At 39.2% G+C, this 16,274-nt stretch overlaps 1 protein-coding gene across 2 annotated transcripts in view; it reads right to left on the bottom strand.

Moving 5' to 3' along the window:
* The window catches only part of LOC123505621 (protein sel-1 homolog 1-like), a 217,401-nt gene extending 206,957 nt beyond the window's left edge, over window positions 1-10,444 (bottom strand). For both annotated transcript variants that reach the window (XM_045257157.1, XM_045257156.1), the window contains exon 1: window positions 10,286-10,444. The gene's annotated coding sequence lies outside the window, so the exon portion shown is untranslated. The remainder of the gene's footprint in view (window positions 1-10,285) is intronic.
* Window positions 10,445-16,274: the final 5,830 nt, after the last annotated feature.

Raw genomic sequence — 16,274 nt, forward strand, 5'->3', positions numbered from 1 at the left:
AGAGAGAGGGATGGGTTGACTGTATTCATTTGGATTTAAAAAAGGCGTTTGACAAAGTGCCACATGCAAGATTACTATGGAAGTTAGAGGAGAAGGGTGACTTAAAAGGAAGCACATTTAGATGGATAGAAAATTATTTGAGGAAGAGAGAAATAAGGACAGTAGTTAAAGATATGAAGTCCAAGTGGAAAGCAGTAGAAAGCGGAGTGCCACAGGGGTCAGTATTGGCACCAATACTTTTCCTCATTTATATTAACGACATGCCAGAAGGAGTGAACAGCTACATAAATATGTTTGCAGATGATACGAAACTGTGTAGAGTTATAAAGCAAAAGGAGGATTGTGAAATACTGCAAGAAGACCTAAATAAGATCTGGGAATGGAGTAAAATTGGGAAATGGAATTCAATGTGAACAAAAGCCATGTCATGGAAATGGGAAAAAGTGAAAGACGACCTATGGGAATCTATAAGATGGGAGATGGAGTAGAACTGGAGAAAGTTAAAAAGGAAAAGGACTTAGGAGTGACATTGAAAGAAAACAATCAACCAGTAAGCCATATTGATAGAATTTTTTGAGAAACATATAATTTGCTAAGGAATATTGGAATAGCATTTCACTACATGGACAAAGAAATGATGAAGAAATTGATAAGTACTATAATAAGACCCAGATTGGAATATGCAGGAGTAGTGTGAACCCCTCATAAAAAGAAACACATAGGGAAATTGAAGAGACTACAAAAAATGGTTACAAGAATGATTCCAGAATTTGAAGGGATGACATATGAGGAGATACTAAATGCTATGGATCTACCAACCCTGAAACAAAGAAGGGAGAGAGGAGACCTTATAGTTTAGAAATTGATCAACGGAATGGACCAAGTGGATAATGAGAAACTGATCCTGAGAGAAGAATATGACATCTGAAGCACTAGATCACATAGTAAAAAGCTGAGAAAATGAAGATGTCTGATGGATGTTAAAAAATATAGTTTCCCGCAAAGATGTACTGAGACGTGGAACAGTTTAAATGAAGAAGTAGTGTCTGCAACCAGTGTGCATACTTTTAAAGTAAGATTGGATAAGTGTAGATATGGAGACGGGGCCACACGAGCATAAAGCCCTACAACTAGGTAAATACAACTAGGTAAATACACACACACCGAGAGAAAAAAAAAAAAAGAAAAAAAAAATCAGACTTGGTGCTGTATTTATTTAATTTTTGAGAGGTTTAAAATTTTGGGATTACATTTGTCTTTCTGAAACATTCAGAGCCGATATTACCAGATAGTGTAATTTATTTTGATTGATTGATTGATTGATACATTTATTGTTGCATTAATAAATAAATACAACAAAGGAGGAGAATGGACCTTGCCACCCACCCCCTGGGCAAAGACTTAAGGTTAAAGTATCAAAAATATAACAATAGACAGTATACATAACAAGAATACAAGTACTTCAATAAATAAATACAGATATTGCACACCTTACTGCACAAACATCCTACAGCCTGAGAACAAACTGAGGATATTCCCTGAGTATATCCCTGAGAGTGCTTGAGTCTAGGAGATGGTCAATGAGGCTATACAAGCCATGTTGACCTTGTGGCCTAAATTTAGCAATGAGAGGACATTACATGATATAGTGACGCAGTGTGTGTCCCCTTGGTGCAGCACACAGCACATACCAGGGGAAGCACTGACTTCCCAAAAGTATTTGTAGCCTAATCTGAGCCTCATTGCCACCCTGTCATGTGATGCAGTGTGTCTCCTGTAGGTGTAAGCACAGCTCTGGAAGACACGTCCATAGTGAAGACTAGTGCTACTGCCCCTATGGCAACAGAGCTCCAACTGATCACTAATGCTACTATGTACAAAGTCCTTAATGCTACTCTTAACATAACCCAGAGTGTGCTCAGCGCCAGGGTCCACTGTGTCATCTTGTAGGGCACACTGAGCAAGGTGGTCTGCTTTTTCATTTAGCGGGATACCCACATGAGAGAGTATCCAGGTGAAATGGACCGTAGCACCAGCACATTCTAGAGCATGGATGAGATCAAGACAGATAGATTAACTAGATTAACTAGATCACAGTCCATGGGGGAGGTGGATTGAAAGGGATACAATGAAACCTGACTGTCAATAAAGAAATATACATTCTTATGGAGAGACGCCACAATATGGAGTGCCTTCAGAACAGCATACAGTTCTGCTCTAGTGGAAGACATGTGTGCAGGGAGCCTCCTGGAAACCTCAGTGTCAGTGTAGAGATTGGCAGAGATGTAGTCACAGATGAACAGCCCACATCCAGACCTGCTGCCATTGACTGACCCATCACAATAAACATGAATAGCCTGAACGTGTGGGTACTTGGACAATTTAGTCATAAAACATGTCTTGCAGCACATCAAGGAAGCCAGTCCTTCTTGGGCTCATGCCCAATATCAACAAGTGAATATCAACACTGACACGGTGAGGGTTCCAGGCGGGTTGTAGCGGTGACATAACAACGTTAATACAGGCTTCGGCTACACCTACACTTGTCAGTACTCCCAAGATCTTCCTGAGGTATAGGGGTTGTAGGAGTCCAAGGATCATGAGTCAGGGGGTGTCAGTGTTCCCTTCAGAGAGTCAGAGCCCATGCATAGCATCCGACTAACTGTGCGACAAGCAATTTCCTGTATCCTACACATAATACTCAGCAGGTGCAGTTCAGCTCTGAGGACTTCAATCCGTGCAGTCCTGGGGCATCCCAAGATTATCCATATGGCTCCATTCTGAGCAAGCTCCAGGGGACTGAGTTGGGTGGCACTAAACTGTATTAAAACAGGGGCGCCATAATCAATGAGGGACCGTATGACGGATATATAGAACATTCTTAGGACTGGAATGCCAGCCCCCAGACCCCCGTTTGCTAGCAGCCGAAGTGGTGCTAGCCGTGGCAAACGGAGGTCTCGAACATAGTGGACAGCTTGAAGTTTCTTCTGATACTTAAATACCCTTCGCACCACGAGGCCATTTTTAAATGTCTCGTGCAGTTGCATCACAGACTGACTCACGTCCTACACAGTACATGGCCAGGCATCAGAAATAACATACTTACAGGAATAAATTGACAAGGATTAGAATCAGAATCTTCAAGGAGAGAAGACAATGAGAAACAAACAAGTGTATCATTGGTAGACAGCAGGATCTTGAGGATGCCTCCCCTCTCCCCTCCCTCACACATGTTATCTCCGCCTCCAAGACCCAGCCTCAAGCCTTACTGCCACACTTCTAAACCATCTCTCTATATCATAAGACTGCTATTATCTTTTCAAACACTTTTTTTTATCACCACCTTCATTGTCACAACTATACATTATGAAACTCTCAAAATAACACTATTACAAAAGATTATGTTCAGACAGGGGTATAAAGCTGGACCAGATGAGTAATAAATACTTCACTGTATCATTATCTTACTTCAGTACAATAATAACAACTCAGAGGGTGTCCAGTTTAGTAGTAAAACAGCAGATTGTTGTGCTTCTGTTGATGACGCCTTCCCAACTCTCACGTACAAGTGAATAAGAGTGAATAATATCATCTAGAGAAGCTGGGGTCTGATGGGTTATCACCTTACCATGCTCCAGGAAGTCACTAAAGTATTCACAATCATGTGTGAAAATTTCATGTCAATCAGATAAATAAAAAAAGGAAATTATAAAAAATCTTTAGAAACAAATATCTCAAAAAGTCATTTTTTTATACCAAAGATTTTCACAAAAATTACAACTTAAATCTAATTTTTAGTTGGAATTAGATTCTTTATAATGTCAATAGAAAACAAAATACAGGAGTATAAAAAAAGAAAAAAAAAAACAGATGGATGATTCAACTCAGAATTTAGTCCCTGGGTCAGTCAGAGTTCGACTTATCATGAAAAACTGAATTATTGGGGTACATGTAGTCCTCCATGACGGTATGAAAGGCAGTAGAGGAGTTGCCATGTCTGGTTTATCCTCATTATGGAGTGAAACAGATGCATGGATTGTGACTTGGATCTACTCAAATCAAATCAAATCAAATCTACTTTCAAATCATTCTTGTTACTGTGGTGTATTGGTGTAATATAAGATACGGTTTCCAAAACAGGGTCTGGGGGGAAACCTACAGTTAGCTGAGGTTACATTTCATTAGATTAGATGAGGTTATGTTACATTCTTCCTCAAGATGTAGCAGACACCTACTGAAATAAAAATTTATTCCCATAAGGTATAACAGTACTAATTCTGTTCTGGACCAGTTCTAGTCTGGATCAGTTCAGGGGATGGAACTTTCCATTAAAAGTAGTTGTGATCTCGCTGAATGTTTCCCTTTGTGTCTTACAACTCAAGGGGGCAGTCATAGCTTGCCCTCTAAAGACAACTCTCCTCCTTCAACACAAAACTACATGCACTTTCTACACATACAGCCCTCACCTATAAATAAAAATGGGACTCCAAATCCAGCCTCAAAGTCCCTGTCTGAGGAGGGGACCAGAAATGTCCCCAGGTCAGACTGCTTCCTCTCTTGATAGCAACTCATAATGTCTTGACACCTCCCTCAACTTCTTCTTCATTAACTTCTGCAACATTGGCAGCCTTAGATTTAATTTTCAATCTGTAGAACACCACCTCTCATCTATTAAACCTTATCTTCTTTTCTTCACTGAAACAGCTGTCTGAGGCAACTGACAGCAGCCCCTTCTCTGTTCCCTCCTACTTTCTCTATTCTCATTTTAGTTCCAAAGCTGCATGTTGCATCTATGTACGCAACAACTTAAATTGCTCTCGTGCTCACACTCTTGACTCTTTCAAGTGTTCCATCATCTGGTTTCAAATCAATATTCACTCTCTAACTAAATTTATCTGTGCTGTCTATCTCTTCACTAACTCCTCTTGCTATAGTAATTTCTTTGACTGTCCCTCTATCTTTTTACAGAGATTTCCATCCTTGGAGAGATCTTTCAATGTTCACCACCAGCTTTGGCTTTCCTCTCCCTTCAATGATCAACCTGCTGAACTAGCCTTTAACTTTGCTATCCTCCAAGACCAAGAGCAACTGGTGCAACGCCCTACTTATATTCCTGACGATCTTGGAGTTACGTCCAAAATTCTTTACTTTTCCTTACCTTTAATCCTTTTGCTTATGCTGTTACCCTATCTTCTCCATTGGGATCCTCCAACCACAATCTCATTACTGTATCTTGTCCTATTTCTCCAATCCCTTCTCAGAATCCCCCTAAGCAGAGGTGCCTCTGGGATTTTGCCTCAATCAGTTGAGGGACCTGAGGAGGTATTATGCTTATTTTCCCTGGAATGATTACTGTTTCTGTGTCAGAGACCCATTTCTGTGTGGTGAACGCATAACAGAGGTGATAATCTCTGGCATGGAGGCGTACATTCCTCATTCTTTCTCTCAACCTAAGCCTTCTAAACCTTGATTTAACACAGCCTGTTCTCGTGCTATATGTGATAGAGAGGTTGCCGACGAAAGGTACTTGAGCCTTCCATCACCTCAGTCTCATGCACTTTATATTTCTCCCCAGAATCATGCTAAGTCTGTTTTTCAACTCATACATAAATAGAAAATGTCAAAATCTTTCAAACTCTAACTCCCCTCATGACTTCTGGTATCTGGCCAAAAACATCTCCAGTAACTTTACTTCTTTATCTTTCCCTCCTTTATTTCATCCTGATAGCACCACTGCCATCTCTTCTGTTTGTAAAGCTGAACTATTCTCTCAAACCTTAGCTAAAAACTCGACCTTGAATGATTCCAGGCTTGGCCCTCCCTCTCCTCCTCCCTCTGACTATTTCATGGCTTCAATCAAAATGCTTTGTAATGATGTTTTCCATGCACTCTCTGGTTTAATCCTTGGAAGGCTTTTGGACCTGATCGGATCCCTCCTATTGTTCTCAAAAACTGTATTTTGCGCTTGCACCTTGCCTGGCCAAACTCTATCAACTATGCCTATCGACTTCTATCTCTCCTTATTGCTGGAAGTTTGCTTACATTCAGCATGTTCCTAAAAAGGTTGACCATTCTAATTCCTCAAACTAGTGCCCTACAGCTTTAATCTCTTGCTTATCTAAAGTATTTTTAATCTATCCTCAAAAGGGATATTCTTAAACATCTGTCACTTCACAATCTTTTATCTGATCGCCAGTATGGCTTCTGTCAAGGTCGCTCTACTGGTGATCTTCTGGCTTTCCTTCCTGAGTCTCGGTCATCCTCCCTTAGAGATTTCGATGAAACTTTTGCTGTTGTGTTAGACATATCAAAAGCTTTTGATAGAGTCTGGCACAAAGCTTTGACTTCAAAACTACCCTCCTACAGTTTCTATCCTTCTCTTTGCAACTTTATCGCAAGTTTTCTTTCCATTCTATTGCAGCCATAGTATACAGTCACTGTTCTTCTCCTGAATCTATTAACAATGGTGTTCCTCATGGTTCTGTCCTATCACTCACTCTCTTTCTATTATTCATTAATGACCTTCTTATCTAAACTCAGTAGTTTTCAATGCCTCAATAACTCAATTCCTCCATCTATTAACTCAACATAACCTTCCAGACAACTATCCCCTCTTCTTCAATGACACTCAACCGTCTCCCTCTTCCACACTAAATATCCTCGGTCTGTCCTTTACTCATAATCTTAAATGGAAACTTCACATCTCATCTCTTGTTAAAACAGCTTCTATGAAGATAGACATTCTGCGGCATCTCTGCCAGTTTTTTTACCCCTCTAACTGCTGACTCTGTACAATGGCCTTATACGTCCTTGTATGGAGTACTCCACAGGTTTGGGGGCGTTCCACTCATAAAGCTTTATTACGATAAAATCAAAAGCTTTCCATCTCATCAATTCCCCTCCTCTGACTGACTGTCTTCAGCCCTTTTCTCACTGCCAAATTGTTGAATCTCTCTATCTTTTATCGCTATTTTCATGCTAACTGTTCTATTAATCTTGCTAACTGCATGCCTCCCCTCCCCCTGTGGCTCCACTACACAAGGATTTCTTCTTCTTCTCATCTCATTCTGTCCAACCACTATTCTCAATTATTCATATCTTTCACTGGTAAACTCTGGAACTCCCCTCTTCCTGCTTCTGTATTTCCATTTTCCTATAACTTAACTTCTTTTAAGAGAAAGGTGTCAAGATATTTGTCCCAGGCTTTTGACTGATTCTTTTGATCTTTTTTAGAGACTGGAATTCCAGTGGGCCTTTTTTTTTTTTTTTCTCTTGGCAGTTTTCCCTCTTACATAAAAAAAAAATATTTACATCAAAGATAAAGAATAGATGCAGAATTGATTTGCTTACATCATCACTGAGTAAGCAGGCCATAATCATTTCTTCTCTTGCTTTTTCTTGAAAAAAAAAAATAATAATAAAAAAAATAAATAAATAAAAAATGAAATATAAACAACAAAATTCTAATTATAGCTTACAACTTGATTCTTTATATTTTGATGCAGCAACAAGCAAGCCTACAGCTGGTCTCCATTATGTGAATGCTCTCAAGCAGAACCTACAGGCTACTCCAGTAATGTGTGGCTACAAGCAGTGATGAACTGTGCCATATAAAGCCACCTTAATGGTTGGAGTACAGCTAGATTAGGTTAGGATGGCCCAGAAATTTTCCCTTCTCTAAATACACTATTTCACATCCTTAGACTTTTCATGAATATAAATATGGGTAATTATTTATGATACATTCACATCCCATCACTCACCACTCAATATTTTGAATCATTCTAAAATAACCTATCCTAGCCAGGATGGCTAAGCTAAGCCCAACCAGACGGTTCTTCTCTAGAATTACTGCTCCAAGCCGATCTGTATAATACGTATAGCACAGTGCAGTATATGTAACGTGATTACCGTCAGTGAGAGTTTTGGTGAGTGCTTAGCCTTAGTGTGTCGTACACAAGCCTTCAGATGTGCAGTTTTCTCTAAGTCCAGCAAGCTGCGGCGAGCCACGGAGCTCCATCACACTCGGAAATGAGCAGTAGATTGACTTGCATTTGTTTATAGCTGGGGTTTGTGGGTAACTGCTGAATAGGATTCTTATTGTGTCTATAGTTCTTTTGTCCAATGACGTGCCACCACCTCTTAACACCACGAGCTGCGCCACATATATGCTATATGTATTCATAGCCTGGGCACAGCTGGGCAGACAGGTGCACAGAGACATCTGTGTGTGCAGTTCAGCCATGGCCACCAGTGACACTAGTTGTAAAGGTTGCGAATTTGATTACTGGGAAATCATCGCTCCTGCGATGCAAGTCAGTGTACAATCGAGAAGAGGACCAGCCAGGACCTTTATCCTTTCATTAAGGTATTGTGAGGAGGGGTATTGGTAGAGGTAGGGCATATTGTGTGAAGCTATAAGAGAACCGGTGAGGGAGGAGGGAAGCTGCCCCAAAGCAAGGATACGGTAGGTTAGGTTTATGTTAAGGTTAGGTTAGTGTTGCAGGGGTGTCCGGGGGGTGCAGCCCCCCCGGTTAGGTTAGGTTACATTAGGTTAGGTTTATGTTAGGGTTAGGTTAGTGTTGTAGGGGTGTAAGGGGGTCCGGGGGAGCGCAGCCCCCCGGCTAGGTTAGGTTACATTAGGTTAGGTTTATGTTAGCGTTGTAGGAGGGGTCCGGGGAGGGGGGGAAAAGCACCCCCGGTTAGGTTACGTTACGTTACGTTAGGTTTTTGTCCTTAGATTTTTTTGGATCGCCATATCTCGCCTCTTTTGGCTCCCCCCCAAAACTCCCGATTCCCCAGTCCACCAAGCTTGTTGGGGAGGGGAAGGGGGGAGGGGAGAGGTTATTATGTTAGGTTAGGACAGTGGTTCCTAAACTTTTTCAGCTTGTTACCCAATTTAACATGTCACATAAAGCATGTTACCCCTTTCACAAAATGTTGTTATTATTGATATATATGGCTAAATTAAAACTCTAGAGATATTTTCTTTTATTTATTGTATTTGAACATTGTGCATCTCTAATGACTATTACCAAAGATGTCAAGAACATCAGTGGGATGGATGGGATGTTATTTGGTTTAACTTTATTACTTACTTATAACAGGTTTACTTTACAACTTTATATACTAAGACAAAGTTAACAATAATCCTAATACCGGGTACCGCATTGTTTTCTTGATTTTCAGAATTCATAACTTTTTTTCTGTCACCCCTCTATTACCCCCAGAAAATTGTTAAATTACTCCCAGGGGGTAATTTACCCGCAGTTTGGGAACCACTGGGCTAGGATAATTTGGCACTGTCCCCGAGAAGCCGTCCCGCACGCTCGCCTCCATTCCCGGCTCCCCCTTCGCAGCTCCTCCACCCAGCTGATTTGATGTCACACATATGAGGCCACGCTATTGGTCAGAGAGAGAGAGAGAGAGAGAGAGAGAGAGAGAGAGAGAGAGAGAGAGAGAGAGAGTGATTGATAAAGGAAAAACTTGTCTCGCGACGTAAAAGTGATCACACACAAACACCAATACTGTCTGCTGTCAGGCGACAGCAAAGTTCTCTCTCTCTCTTTGTTGTCATATTCTCTCTCCGATGATGATATTTGTCACGTGAAATACGATGAAAATAAAGTGACAAATATATGGTGTATAATTTTGTTTTTACGCAGGAGTTCCTTGGGACATCATTTATTTTAAGTGTTACACAAGGGTAAAATAAAAAGGTTGAGAAACGCTGCCTTATTCGTAACCATATTCTCTCTCTCTCTCTCTCTCTCTCAGACCAATAGCGTGGCTTCATATATGTGACGTCAAATCAGCTGGGTGGAGCTGCGAAGGGGGAACCGGGAATGGAAGCGAGCGCACGGGACGGCTTCTCGGGGATATTGCCGATAATTCCAGTGAAAAGTACTCATGAATTTTGCGATTTTCCCTTTTTTTTTTTTAAGGGTATTTTTTTCCTTAGCTTTTTTCTCGGACACACCAAACTGCCTCATTTTTGCTTTCCCCACTCAAAAAACCCCGCTTTTCCAGGTCCCCAAGCTTGCTAGACTTACGGAAAAAGAAATTTAAGATAGGGTGTATTGGCTCAAACTGCAAATTAACCAACATGACAGAGTAGTATATGACAGTGTGAGATGAGTGAAATCATGACATAAGGCCACGTCACTGTCATCATGACGCTTTTGACAAATACAGTGCAGGTCATGGAGAAGTCACCTGCCACCTGATCATAATATAAATTATTTTTCTTTTTTGTTCTGTTTAAGCCAGATATGTGTCGCATTACCTGCTAATGACGAAAGATCACAAATACCAAAGTGGTGAGCAAGCTCCACCACCACAGATCACATCATTCAAGCGTATGAGGACTAAGGAGCGGCAGCCACGTAGTGTTGAGTGTTGACTTGCTAACAACTATAGCAAGGATCACTTTGATTATCCACTCACTGTGCACTTTGCACCGTCAAATCCACGTAGTATCAACATTAGCAAGTCAATCAAAATATCAAGCATTTTTTTACAACGGATTTATTTGAAATGATTAAGTGATACATTATATGAATCAGTTGCAGCTACGTATAAGGCAGATAGGATACTATTATTTTTTTTTTTTTTCATATTTCCTTACCTACGTGTACCACCTACGGTAGGTAGATTTTCGAACCTATCTATCTGCTTATATATATATATATATATATATATATATATATATATATATATATATATATATATATATATATATATATATATATATATATATTTACCTAGTTGTAGTTTTACAGGGCCTGGGCTTTACGCTCGTGTGGACCCGTCTCCATATCTACTCTCATCCAATTTCTCTTTAAAACTATGTACACTCTTTGCTGACACCACTTCCTCACTCAAACTGTTCCAAGTCTCAACACATCTTTGCGGGAAACTAAATTTTTTAATATCTCTCAGACATCGTCCCTTCTTTAGTTTCTTACTATGCGATCTTGTGCTTCTAAAGTCATATTCTTCTCTCAGGATCAGTTTCCAGCATATGAAATGTAACTGTATGATGGGACTGTTTCCTGAGATTCACAGGGCCTGGCTGACCATTGATAGTGATATTTATGTCTGGATGTATGAGGATGGGAGTGACCTAGCATACTTTGATGGTCTCCATGAAACAATCTTAAGTGTAGGACTAGTAAAACCCAAAGCTGGTGTGTTCAAGCCATATATAGAGCACCTTCTGGTTCTCACTACAACCTCAGAAATTGTCCTCCTTGGAGTGTCATTCTCCCAGCCCTCTGATGCTGAAGTCAGCTCTGGTATGCATCTGCTGCCAGAACCCTTGTTCTCTGTACCTACTGATGGCTCCTATGTTCTCACCATCCGGGGCACCGAAGATGGACGCATCTTCATGGGGGCCAAGGATGGCTGCCTCTATGAGCTTGTGTATCAGGCTGTGGAAGGCTGGTTCAGTCGCAAGTGCCAAAAGGTTAATCACACAAGATCAACAATTTCTTACCTCCTTCCTTTCCTTGCGTTCTCGGAGGATGATCCCATTAATCAGGTGGAGGTGGATGACAGCAGGCACATTCACAGTATTAGTAGATATTAAGTGTGCCCAAAAAGCTTGTGCTTAATAAGGGGCTGTTTGTCTTTAAAATAATTGTACCATAAGCTTATAAATGTATTACAGACAAGCATAATAAAGTGTTTAAAGTGTTTAAAGTGTTTTAAAGTGTTTCTCATTATCCACTTCATCCATTCCGTTAATCAATTTATAAACTTGTATCAGATCCCCTCTCTCTCTTCTCTGCTCCAAGGTTGGTAGATCCATAACCTTTAGTCTCTCCTCATATGTCATCCCTTTCAATTCTGGAACCATCCTTGTAGCCATTTTTTGTAGTCTCTCTAATTTTCTTATGTGTTTCTTTTTATGGGGAGTCCACACAACTCCTGCATATTCCAAGCTAGGTCTTATTTTAGTACTTATAAATTTCTTCATCATTTCCTTGTCCATATAGTGAAATGCTACTACAATATTCCTTAGCAAATTATACGTCTCTCTGAAAATTCTATCAAAATGGCTAACCGGTTGATTATTTTCTTCCATTGTCACTCCCAAGTCCTTTTCCTTTTTTACTTTTTCTAGTTCTACTCCATCTCCCATCTTATAGATTCCCACTGGTCGTCTGTCAATTTTTCCCATTTCCATGACATGGCTTTTGTCCACATTGAATTCCATCTCCCATTTTTTGCTCCATTTCCAGATCTTGTTTAAGTCTTCCTGTAGTATTTCACAATCCTCTTTTTGTTTAATGACTGCACAGTTTCGCATCGTCCGTAAACAGATTTATGTAGCTGTTCACTCCCTCTGGCATGTCATTTATGTATACGAAAAAAAGTATTGACGCCAATACTGACCCCTGTGGCACTCCGCTGTCTACTGTTCTCCACTTGGACTTCATATCTTTAACTATCGTCCTTATTTCTCTCCCCCTTAAGTAATTCTTCATCCATCTCAATGTGCTTCCTTTTAAGCCACCCTTCTCCTCTAACTTCCATAGTAATCTTTCAATTGGCGCTTTATCGAACGCCTTTTTTAGATATAAATAAATACAGTCAACCCATCCCTCTCTCTCTTGTACTTTATCAACTATTCTAGAGTAGAAACTCAATAAATTTGTTACACTTGACCGACCTTTTCTAAAACCAAATTGGCCATTTGATAATATTTTGTTGTCTTCAAGAAACTCAATCCAATGCTTCTTTATTTCCTTTTTCACACATCTTGCATATTACACTAGTTAGTGATACCGGTCTGTAATTTAAAAGTTCCTCCTTCCTTCCTCTCTTATATATGGGAACCACCTCTTTTCCACTCCACTGGCACTGTTCCATTTTCTATTGAGCATTTTATGATGTTGTATATTGAACTTGCTAGTTCTTCCCTACATTCTTTCAGTATTCTGCCTGAGACTTCATCCGGTCCCATTGCCTTTTCCTCATCTAGTTCCGTCATCAACTTTTTTATTTCAAGCTTGGTTACTTTAATCTCTTTCATATAGACAGTCTCTCTATTACCCTGTGGTCTTTCAAATTTGGATTCCTTAGTAAAGACCTCATGAAATTTACTATTTAACAGTTCTGCCATGCTTTTTGGGTCTTCCACCATTCCGTTTTCTCCTTTTAACCTTTCTATTGTTTCTTTTTGTCTTATTTTTCCATTTATGAATCTGTAGAACAATTTTGGTTGTTCCTTACATTTTTCGGCAATGTCCTTTTCATAGTTCCTTTTTTCTTCCTTTCTCACCTTAGCATATTCATTTCTTGCTGTTTTGAAGTTTTCCTTATTTTCTGGATTTCTGTTTCTTCTCCACCTTTTCCATGCTCCATCTCGTTTCTCCTTTCCCCTAGCACATCTTGCATTAAACCAATTTTTCTTTCCTTCTTCTTTAGGTCTATATTTCGGGACATATTCCTTGACTCCAGTTTTGTATATTTCCAAAACTAAGTTATATTTCTCTTGAACCGTTAATGAGTTTTCCATCTCCTCCCAGTTTACGTTTTTAAAATAGTTCTTGAGATTCTCAATATCAGCGTTTCTGTAATTTAATCGGTCTCCTTTGTATGATTCATCTCTATCTTCCTTTCCTTCTTCTATATCCATTTCTAATATTACATGGTCACTCTTTCCCAATGGGCACTTGTATCTTATATCATCGTTAATTGGTATATCCCTTGTAATAACTAGGTCTAATCTTGCCGGCTCATCGTTTCCTCTGAATCTTGTGTTTTCCTTTACTCTTTGGACCATCAAATTATCTATCATTAGGTTCAGGAATCTATCTCCCCAGGCATCTTCCCCCATACCACTTTCATAATTTTCCCAGTCTCTATAGTCTTGGTTAGTCCATGAGTTTGTTTTTGGTGGCACATATGTTCCAATGATTGTTAACTCCTTTTTGTTAATATGCATCTTAACATACAGTATTTCTGATTTTCCTTCCCCAAACTCCACTTGATTTACTACTATCTCCTTCCTTAACATCATCATGACTCCTCCTCCTCCTTTACCCACTCTGTCTCTCCTCCATATATTATACCTTTTATCTATGTTTATTTTTATTGTCTCATTTAACTTTGTTTCCACCAGGCATACAATATCTGGTTCCTCTTTCTTTATGTAATCTCTTAATTCTAATTTACTAGATAAAATCCCATCTATGTTTGTATACATCATTTTTAATCTCTTGTTCTTATCATTTTTAGTTAAACTTGCTCCATATTTTTATCTTCTTTCTCTTTTATATACCATTTCCTTATCCCGTCTCCTATAATTCTCCAAAAAAAAAAAAAAAAGCCTTCTCCTCTGACCTTTCATTATTTTTTTCTCTTGCTTCTGCCACCAGTTCATTGTGTCTCTTCCTTTCCTCCTCGTTTCTATTTTTCTTATATATATATATATATATATATATATATATATATATATATATATATATATATATATATATATATATATATATATATATATATATATATATATATATATATATATATATATATATATATATATATATATATATATATATATATATATATATATATATATATATATATATCTTTGCAACCTTCTGTTTCTCTGAGTTTTGTTTTTCTATATAGTACTTCTTTTGCTGCTGCTTGTGATTTTAGTAATATCTTAATTGGTCTCACTGTTCCTTCTTGATATGGTCCCATTCTATGGATTTCTTCTACTTCCTCTTCTAAGTTCTGTCTATCCTCGTCATTCAGATGTTTTAGTAGGTCTTTTACTGATTTCATTTCGTCTTTTTCCCTTCTTGGTCTATATTTAACATTTTTTTCTTTCAGTCCAAAAGTAATTACACTCTTCTTTTTTCCGCAATTTCTCTTACTAAATTTTCTTTTTTCTTGAGGACTCCTATCATTTTGCTTGTCATATTTTCATCTCTTTCTTTTAACTGTTCTTGAAATACTTCTTGAAATGATTCCTTGTCTTTCTTATCTTGGATTCTCCATGCTTGTACTTTTTTTTTAATCACGTCTTGTATTCTTTCTTCTTCTTTGTTAACTAGATCTTTTAGCTTTTCTTTTTCTTTCTCGGCTTTACCGAGTCCTTCTTCCATCAATTTCTTATAGTTCGCTATTTGGACTTTTAATTCTTCATTTTCGGTTCTTAGCCTAGTTTCGTTTTCTTCCACTCTTTTTATCCTTTCTTTCAATTTCTGGAGCTTTTTATCCTGTTCTTCATTCTCTTTTTTTCGCATACTCTCCTTTATCAATTTATCTAATTTACGTTCGATAGTTAAGACTCTATCAAATAGTGAAGTTTGCGCCGTATCAAAGCCTTCAAATTCTCTTTCTCCCTCACCAACATTGTCATCATTAGCTTTCATTCTTTCCCTTGTCACATACCTGCATTTAGGTGGAATCTCTTTCTCACTCATTATTATTTAACACTGAATTCATGAAAAAAAAATGAGTCCCCACTTTTAGCCCAGGCCACTGCAAACCTAAACAAAGGTAGTGAAGATCAGCTGATTCTCGGGAGCGACGGTATTGCGTGCTTCCTCTACCGCGTCTCGTCTGTATGTAATTCACTGTTTGACAAGACAGCCAGACGTTACCCTACTGAAAGAGCTCAGAGCTCATTGTTTCCGATCTTCGGATAGGCCTGAGACCAGGCACACACCACACACCGGGACAACAAGGTCACAACTCCTCGATTTACATCCCGTTCCTACTCACTGCTAGGTGAACAGGGGCTACACGTGAAAGGAGACACACCCAAATATCTCCACCCGGCCGGGGAATCGAACCCCGGTCCTCTGGCTTGTGAAGCCAGCGCTCTAACCACTGAGCTACCAGACCGTGTGTGTGTGTGTATGTGTGTGTGTGTGTGTGATATATATATATATATATATATATATATATATATATATATATATATATATATATATATATATATATATATATATATATATACACACACACACACACACCGGCCCGGCCCGGTAGCTCAGTGGTTAGAGCGCTGGCTTCACAAGCCATAGATAACCGGGGTTCGATTCCCCGGCCGGGTGGAGATATTTGGGTGTGTCTCCTTTCACGTGTAGCCCCTGTTCACCTAGCAGTGAGTAGGTACGGGATGTAAATCGAGGAGTTGTGACCTTGTTGTCCCGGTGTGTGGTGTGTGCCTGGTCTCAGACCTATCCCAAGATCGGAAATAATGAGCTCTGAGCTCGCTCCGTAGGGTAACGTCTGGCTGTCTCGTCAGA

This window comes from Portunus trituberculatus, chromosome 18 (assembly GCF_017591435.1).
Source record: "Portunus trituberculatus isolate SZX2019 chromosome 18, ASM1759143v1, whole genome shotgun sequence".
NCBI classification, from domain to species: Eukaryota; Metazoa; Arthropoda; class Malacostraca; order Decapoda; family Portunidae; genus Portunus; species Portunus trituberculatus.